An 8,230-nucleotide genomic window follows, 5' to 3' on the forward strand; every position below is an offset into this window, starting at 1 on the left:
AAAAGGTGGATTTTGATGTGTGTATGTGTGTCCCCTGCACAAATATGCTGGCTCAAAGCTGGCACAGCTTATCTCCTATCACTTCAGTGTGAGACAGCCAGAGTTTGTATACCAGGCTCCTTCTTCCTAGGCTGTCAAGACGCAGCTGCAGCAAAGGGTCCTCTGCATCCCATAATATTAGGCTCTCAAAGCAAGGCTGCAGTGGTAGCATCTCCTTGGCTTGGCTTTGCTCAACAGCAGATGTGATTAAAGGAAGCCCACCCTGGCCTCAGAGAAGACCCTTCTGTGCCCTTGTTTGGATGGATGGTAGTAGCAGCCGCCAGAGGCCTCTCGATTCCAGGAAGGAGGATTTGGATAGGGTCAGGCAGAACAAAAAAAGGGGCATAGTTTAAAAATATAAGAGGAGGCCCTTTTGTTTAATGGAGGAAAAAATCCCACCCTACTCTGTATGTTTCTACTTGGAAACATAGATTGCACAAGCTCATGAAGAATTTGTGTGAGATTATCAATTATAATGTGACCTAATATTATTATGGAGGGTCATTTGATCACTTAGTAATAACACAAAAGCGCCCTTGTACACATTGACCTGGTTCACACGTTGTGCTAAACCAAACTGTGGCTTAGCATGAATGCAAGCGGACATAGTGGCCACGGTGCTCCTCCTTCATCCTTATTTAGGCTTAGGCTGTAAACCAGACCCGAGCTCATGGTTTAGCTTTCCTTGAACAAACCATAACCCATAAGCCATAGAATGAACCTTGGTTACAACTTGTGGTTGGTCCAGAGTGAACTCAACCATGAGCTCAGGTTGATCCTGCTCCAACGTCTTGGTTTCCCTTACATCAGTGGTTCCCAATAGGTTACCAAAATTTTCAAAAGTAGGGGGTCCATGGCTTGGCTTTTGAAAAACAGGGGGTCTGCAGTACTTAGCTAATTGGGAACCACTGCCTTACATCAAAGTGGGGTAACAAATATTCAGTAGAAAACAGCATTATTTGATTAAGCCATACAACAGGGGAGATGAACGCCAATCTGCTTCTTGGAGGGAGATGTACCCTGCAGGATCAAGCCAAAGGTTCATCTAGTGCTGCATCCTCTTTCTCACAACAGCCAATCAGATGCCTTTAGAAAACCCACAAAGGGAACATGAAGGCAGCAGCCCTTCTCTACTGCGGCCACCCTGTATTTCGAATTCAGAAGAATACTCCCTCTGAAACTGGAGGTATCATGCAACAATCCTGACTAGGCACATGGCCCTCCTGAAGTAGTTGCTGCTTGGTATGGCTGATACTAGCCCAGGTCTGAGCTACATTTGCCTTGGCTAAACCTTTCATGAGCTTTGATACGTGCTGAAACAGTCAGGAGTCTGCTTTATGGCGCTGTAATGGTCAGCTTGCAGCAACTGTGCACCACCCATAAATAGGAAGAAACAATAAAGGCTTGTGAATTGGCCCTGGGACTTGCATACTGTGGGACATGGTAACAGCTGCAGCGTGCAACATAGCAAAGATACGATGCTCATCTGCCATTGTAATGAAGTTACGGCGGCCTTGCAAGCGGAAAACGCTGGCCCTAATTCAAGGGACAGATGGAACGGGAAGCTGCAGAATTCAGATTAATTAACCAATGTGACACCGTATCTCATGGCTTAAATAAGGATTAGGGGTGCTTTGCTGCAAAAAGTCATTGTCCCCCATTTGGTGCTAGAGCAGTTGTTATGTATTCATGCTCTGATGCGCCAGAAAAATGCAGATTGTATCTAGATTATGTTTTGTATTAATGGTTCATATTCCAGCTATGCAGGCATGTTCTTTGCCTTCCTTTGCTCATTATTTTCTGGTTATTTTTCACTATATCTCACTGCAAGTTTCCATATATTGCCCACTATGGGCTTTATTTGAAGTGGCATTCATATGGAAGGTGGTTAACCTGTTAATATTTACAGAGCAATGGGACTTTTTAATTTCATCTTGCTACTCCCTTAAAGGTGCATGTTTTCAGTATAAGTACATGATTCACCTTATTTAGAAATGTGCATCCAATTGTGTTGTGTGTGAGAACATCCCACCCAAACCTTGGAGTCAGGTTGATCATCAGATGTTTGCACATCAATGCAACCCTGGACTGCAGAAGTTGTAACTGCATGTGCAAATACACCATAATGTTGCTGGCTTTTTGTGGAATTAAGATTTCATGTAATGCTTGCTTTTAGAACTGTAAATTTTGAGGTCTGTGAGGAATCACACAGAGGATTATAGTTAGGAAGTTCTCCTATCACGCAGCACATTATAGCTGAGTTATGGGGCTAGTAGTAGCTTTCTGTTCACTAACCCCAGGATCTCAGCACTCTTAATGCAAAAATGCAGTTATCCTGCAGCACTGACTGCTGTAGGGCAGGGCTAGATGAGAAGGAAGCTGTTCATCTAGCCCTGAACCCAAACTGTATGGTGTAAATATGGGGTATATTTACTTCCATGTGCCTCAGTTGCCTCTCCCTTTGCTAGGGGTAGCCAACATAGTGCCCTCCAGATGTTGTGGAACTACAACTCCCGTCATCGGGATCCTTGGCCATGCTGGCTGTGACTGATTAAGGTTGTAGCCCATTAAATACCTGAAAGGCACCCCATTGGCAACTCCTGCTCTGTACAGTTAAGTTTTAACTGCAAGCACAGTCACTAACAAGGTTTGGAAGGAAATGTTGTTTAGTCGTTTAGTCGTGTCCGACTCTTCGTGAACCCATGGACCAGAGCACGCCAGGCACTCCTGTCTTCCACTGCCTCCCGCAGTTTGGTCAAACTCATGCTGGTAGCTTTGCAAACACTATCCAATCATCTCGTCCTCTGTCGTCCCCTTCTCCTTGTGCCCTCCATCTTTCCCAACATCAGGGTCTTTTCCAGGGAGTCTTCTCTTCTCATGAGGTGGCCAAAGTATTGGAGCCTCAGCTTCAGGATCTGTCCTTCCAGTGAGCACTCAGGGCTGATTTCCTTAAGAATGGAGAGGTTTGATCTTCTTGCAGTCCATGGGATTCTCAAGAGTCTTCTCCAGCACCATAATTCAAAAGCATCAATTCTTCGGCAATCAGTCTTCTTTATGGTCCAGCTCTCACTTCCATACACCACTACTGGAGGGAAATAGTCCCCCCTTAACAGAACACTTCAGTGGTGGTTTATTTTCGTAAGAACATAAGATGCTGCTGGATTGGGCCAATGGCCCATCTAGCCCCACATCCAGATGCCTGTGGCAAGCTTGCTCCCCACAGCAGTCTCCCCACCTGAGATCCCTGGCAGCTGGCATTCAGAGGGCATACTGTCTCCTGACAGTTATGGTAAGAGCATAGCTGTCATGGCTGGTGGCCATTGATAGTCTTATTAAATTCCACAGATTTTGTCTAATCCTCTTTTAAAACCATCTGAGTTGTGTTAGATTAGCCTTATAAGTGGAGAAAAAACATCAACACTGGCTTGGAATATTTTGACTTTGTACTGGAAAGGTGGGCAGGGGCTCATGAAAGTCGTAAGTGGAAGGAAAAAAAGACCAATGGGGTACAAGAAGACTAAGAACTGAACAGGTATGCATCTCAGTCTGCAGTCCTAGCCAAACTTACTTAAGAATTGAGTACAGTGGAATTTATTTCTGGGGGGAAACAAGCAGGATGCCCTCACTGTGAACCTTCTAAATTCAAAGAAGACAGGTCCACTCTGCTTTTCTTAGGTATGTAGCTACTATTGGCATTACCATTACCTTGTGGGAAGGGGCTGTTTAGTCCTAAAATGACTATCATTTAAACGTTCTCTGCAGCTATTACATCCCAACATTAAATTCAAGGCTGATAATAGTTTGGGGAAGGGCGATTTCTTATCTTGTCCAAATCCCACCCAGTTGTCGTCTCACAGTTAAGCAGCTGAACATCAGTCTGTGTTGGGATGGATGCAAATTATTACAATGTGTTCAGCGGTGCATGCCAGTGGATCCGAGATCAGAAGCCAGCTCTTTTGTGCGTGAAGCCATTCTTGAGAACTTCAGACCAGGGCAAGGAAGGAGGCACATTGGCAACTCCCCAAGAAGATTGTGGACTGTCCAAGTTGAGGTTAAAAGGGCAACTATTGTCAACAGAACCAGCCTGTGCGCTGGGATCCTCCATTGTCTGTCTTCCTTCTCCACGCCAGATAAACAAAAAATCCATTACGCAGTCAGATGGAAATGATTTGAGGGTGGGGGGAAAGAATGACACAAGTGCTAAAGATTTCTAAAAATATTCCATTGTCGTGTGCTTCTGACAATAGTAATTTAATTTTGGTTCATTTTCTCCTTTTCCATTTTGAGGCTGTCGGGCAGGGGATGCAAGGTTCATTCTTGAGTTTATTTTGATCTTCAGCATGGGGTACCCAAATGTACAAACTGGAGACAGGGTGATGTATCTACCTTTGCGAGAAAAATTCTCTGGAGCCCACCTTCTCTCGAGACAGGGTATTATTAGTTGCCTTGTTTCAATAGGTGCCTGAGTGAATCATAGTGTGTTTACATATATCCCCCCCCCCCTTTCTAACAGAGAACTTCTCTTTATCTCTTAATAATGTATTCTCTCATGCTTTTTTTATTTATTTCCGAAGTGCTGTGTTAAGGAAATTGTCCCTAGAGTTTTGCTTTACCTTTCTTCACAATTGCATTTTATCCAGTGGGGCTTTTTTAAAAAATAAAAAATAGGGAGCACGCAGTCCTTGTAATGTGATTCTTAAAGGTGTCTCTGAGACAATGCCTGCTTCAGCTATGTACTAGGAAGAGATTGACTTGGATTCTTTCCTGATAACTCATCCTGGGGTTCAAAGGGACAGTAAAGAGAAATGGGTAACCGTGCCTGGACTTTAAAGACATCAGCTTAGCACAGCCATTTGTTCTAGGTGTTAGAGCTCACAAATTGTGCACAAATTGAGTTTCTTCATTCGTTTCACTGGTGGACACAGTGCACACTTCTTCGTAGGTGTGAATTTGCTAACCCCACGATTGAAACACATGCACAAGAGCCATACGCACATCATAGAACACAAATATATATGGGTTGAGGTCAAGGGTGTCCATCCAACAATGAAATCCCTTATGTTTGGCCATTGATATCAATGGCATTACTAATTTTGGACTGCTGGAGCTAAGCTATCTTGTCATTGGTCAGGGCTGTTGAAGGCAGTGCCTTAATCTAGTCCCCAAGTTCAGTCACTGAACCTAGAACTAGAACTAGGAGTTGTATTTAATATTAAAGTCACTTAGTGGTATCCTTGTTGCGCAGACAGAACATTGCTGTGCAGTGGAAAACACAAATACCTTACTGCAGATGATTGTGCAACTGATTGCACAACAAGAATCAGCTGCTGCATTGACCAAGCTGAAAGTCAGGCTCCTGTTATTTAAAGTACACCTGATCAGTCCAGTGGCTTTGTACTACCATCCAGTTGCAGAGACTGGTATCACACACACTTGCTGCACCTGCAGATAGAGCCTAGCCAGCTACCAGGGACTGGGCATGCTCTGAAGTCTTTGAGTCCCTTTTAAGAGTTCTTAATTCCAGGTCTGTTATCCCTCTATATACCAGGCAACACATTGAAAATAGAACTCCAGGGTCTTTTTCTCCAATCAACTGCACTCTTCTCATCTTCTCCAGCCAATAGTGTTCTCTCTTTCTCCCCTTGCCAGGGAGGCATCATGATGACATCAGCACTGTGTGCATACCTGTCTCTCGTGATGCAGCTGGGAGCCCACTGAACAGCTGTTTGGCAGGAAGCAGGTGACAAGACCTGCCACACCTGCCCCTGCCCCTTTTCAGCATTCCATTGCTATGGAAGAACATCAAACTAATGAGCTCTGAGCAGACTGAACTGGAGCATATTCTAACCAGTGTCAGCTCATTGCTTAATTCTGTTATCACAGCACTGTGACTGTGGAACATGGACAAGGAGAGACAGAATGACATGGGGAATTTATTCTTAAAAAGAGAGAGAAAAAAAAAAAGTTTCCTGAAATACTGCCTTGCTGAAAGGTATTTCGTGGAGAACAATTACTCTTCACCCACCCCAAACGTAAGGTTTACTCAGGGAAGCACCAGGCTTGAGGGGACCCCAAACAAGGTGTAATTCAGTGCCTCTCCCAGCCCTACAGAGGAGGCAGAGGGGACGGGCATCAGTGGGCGGCAGAAGGTCTGGATGGCAGGACTGGAAGCAGCACAGCACCCACCACCAAGTGCTCCCACAGTCCAGTGCTGTGAAGAAAAGCACTGGCAACTGTAGCAGGCTGGCAGCTGTAGTGGGCCCTCTGAGGCCCGTGGACCCTGTCATTTGTCCAAACATGTTGAGTGCTTCAGCTACCAGCAGTGCTGGCTCCAGGATTTGGGGGAGGGGCTTGGACAAGGGAGCCCAGAAGAGAGGGGAACGTGCACATCGAGGATTTTCTTGAGTTGCATCCTCCAGTCTTAGATACTTTGTGCCAAAGTGGAAATGGTAGTCCTGAATGAATGGCAGGCTCTCTACTGGCCTCGGGGGCCTGGTAGATGCCCAGCCTTGCCACCCTCTGAAGCAGGCCATGGCTGTCAGGTGTTCTCAGTTCTCAGTGGGCTTTCCTATAGATGTGTGAAGTATATTTGCTTGCTTCTCTGGAATCATGTGCATCGGAGTACTGGCTGGGGTTTCGTTTTGAAATAACTGCACTGGTTGCTAGTTCATGTCTGGGCCCAATTTTAGGGACTCTTGTTACTGTTTAAAGTTTAAACATAGGCCCCAAATATCTGAAAGGCTGTCTCCTTCCCTGAAAATCCTCTTGGGTGTTAAGATGGACAAAGGGGGCCCTCTTAGGAGGTCCACTGCCCTCAGAAGCTCGCGGGGGTGAGGTGGTGACCTGGGAGAGGGTATTTTCTGTTGCAATCCCCAAGTTGTGAAACTCCCCTTAGAGCTGAGTCTGCCGCCTTCACTGTACAGCTTTCCAAGAATGCTGAAGACATACCTCTTACCCCGGGCCTTTGACACTTGAGATGTATATTTTTAGGAACCACCTTATTTTTGTGATTGAAATCTGTTTTAAACTGTTTTTACTATTTTGTTTCAGTGTTGTAGCCCACTATAAGGTGAGTGAAGGGTGGGTAGATAATTATTATCAGATAAACTAGCCCAACTCCATGCTTCACTCAGACACTGCCTGGAATTGAGAGCACTGTTCACCATACTGTGAATCATCCATGGCTCATTTCCCTGTCTCCTATTTCGTTAAGTGCATGGTGTGCTTCCAACAATGGATGGATTGCTCGTATTTTGAACCTAAAGCTCAAATTCCATCTTCGACTAAGGCAGAGCTGCCAATACAGTGGCCTCCAGATGTTGTAGACTAGGGCTATTATGTGCTGTTTGATTGCAGGTGCTGCAATCAAGTGGTGAAGTCAGATTCACATGTACTGCATGTTGTGCTTCCTGCTTGTGAATGGATGCAGCATTTAAAGGGGTTTGATAGGACCCATACCAAAAATAATGTATTTGAGCTCCCCTCTTGGGGATTTGGCTTCTTCTGAAGAAAATGCAAATAATGTCAAAGTAGGGAGATTCCACATTGCGAATCTATGTAATGATTTTGGTTTGTGGTTTTGTCAAGTGAATGCGCGGAATCTAAATAGTGGCATCATCTGCCATCACATCACTCCCTTGTAAAGTGTAGCCTCCAGATGCTAGTACAGTGGTACCTTGGGTTACATACGCTTCAGGTTACAGACTCCGCTAACCCAGAAATAGTACCTCGGGTTAAGAACTTTGCTTCAGGATGAGAACAGAAATCGTGCTCTGGCAGCGCTGCAGCAGCGGGAGGCCGCATTAGCTAAAGTGGTGCTTCAGGTTAAGAACAGTTTCAGGTTAAGAACAGACCTCCGGGAACGAATTAAGTACGTAACCAGAGGCACCACTGTATGGCATTTAGTAATGCCCAAGTATCCTTGGTCAACATCATGCCCTTCAGATGTAGTTCTTGAACTACATTAGCCCTAATCAGCATGACCAGTGGTCATGGATGATGGGAGTTGTAGTCCAGCAATGTATCTGTTCAGAGCAATAGCCCCCTTTTCAGATATATATATATATATATATATATATATATATATATATATATGCCCTTTCAATAAATCCACATTTTAAATGTTTGGGAATTCTGCGTTTGGGATATTTCGAGTTTTATTCTCACTGAAGAAATACATATGCAAATAAAC

At 44.8% G+C, this 8,230-nt stretch overlaps 1 protein-coding gene across 3 annotated transcripts in view; it reads left to right on the top strand.

Annotated features, from left to right (window-relative positions):
• Positions 1-8,230, top strand: part of ZNF423 (zinc finger protein 423) — a 319,298-nt gene that overhangs the window by 302,351 nt on the left and 8,717 nt on the right. The gene's annotated exons all lie outside the window — the stretch shown is intronic.

Source organism: Podarcis pityusensis (genome assembly GCF_964106645.2).
Source record: "Podarcis pityusensis genome assembly, chromosome: 8".
NCBI classification, from domain to species: Eukaryota; Metazoa; Chordata; class Lepidosauria; order Squamata; family Lacertidae; genus Podarcis; species Podarcis pityusensis.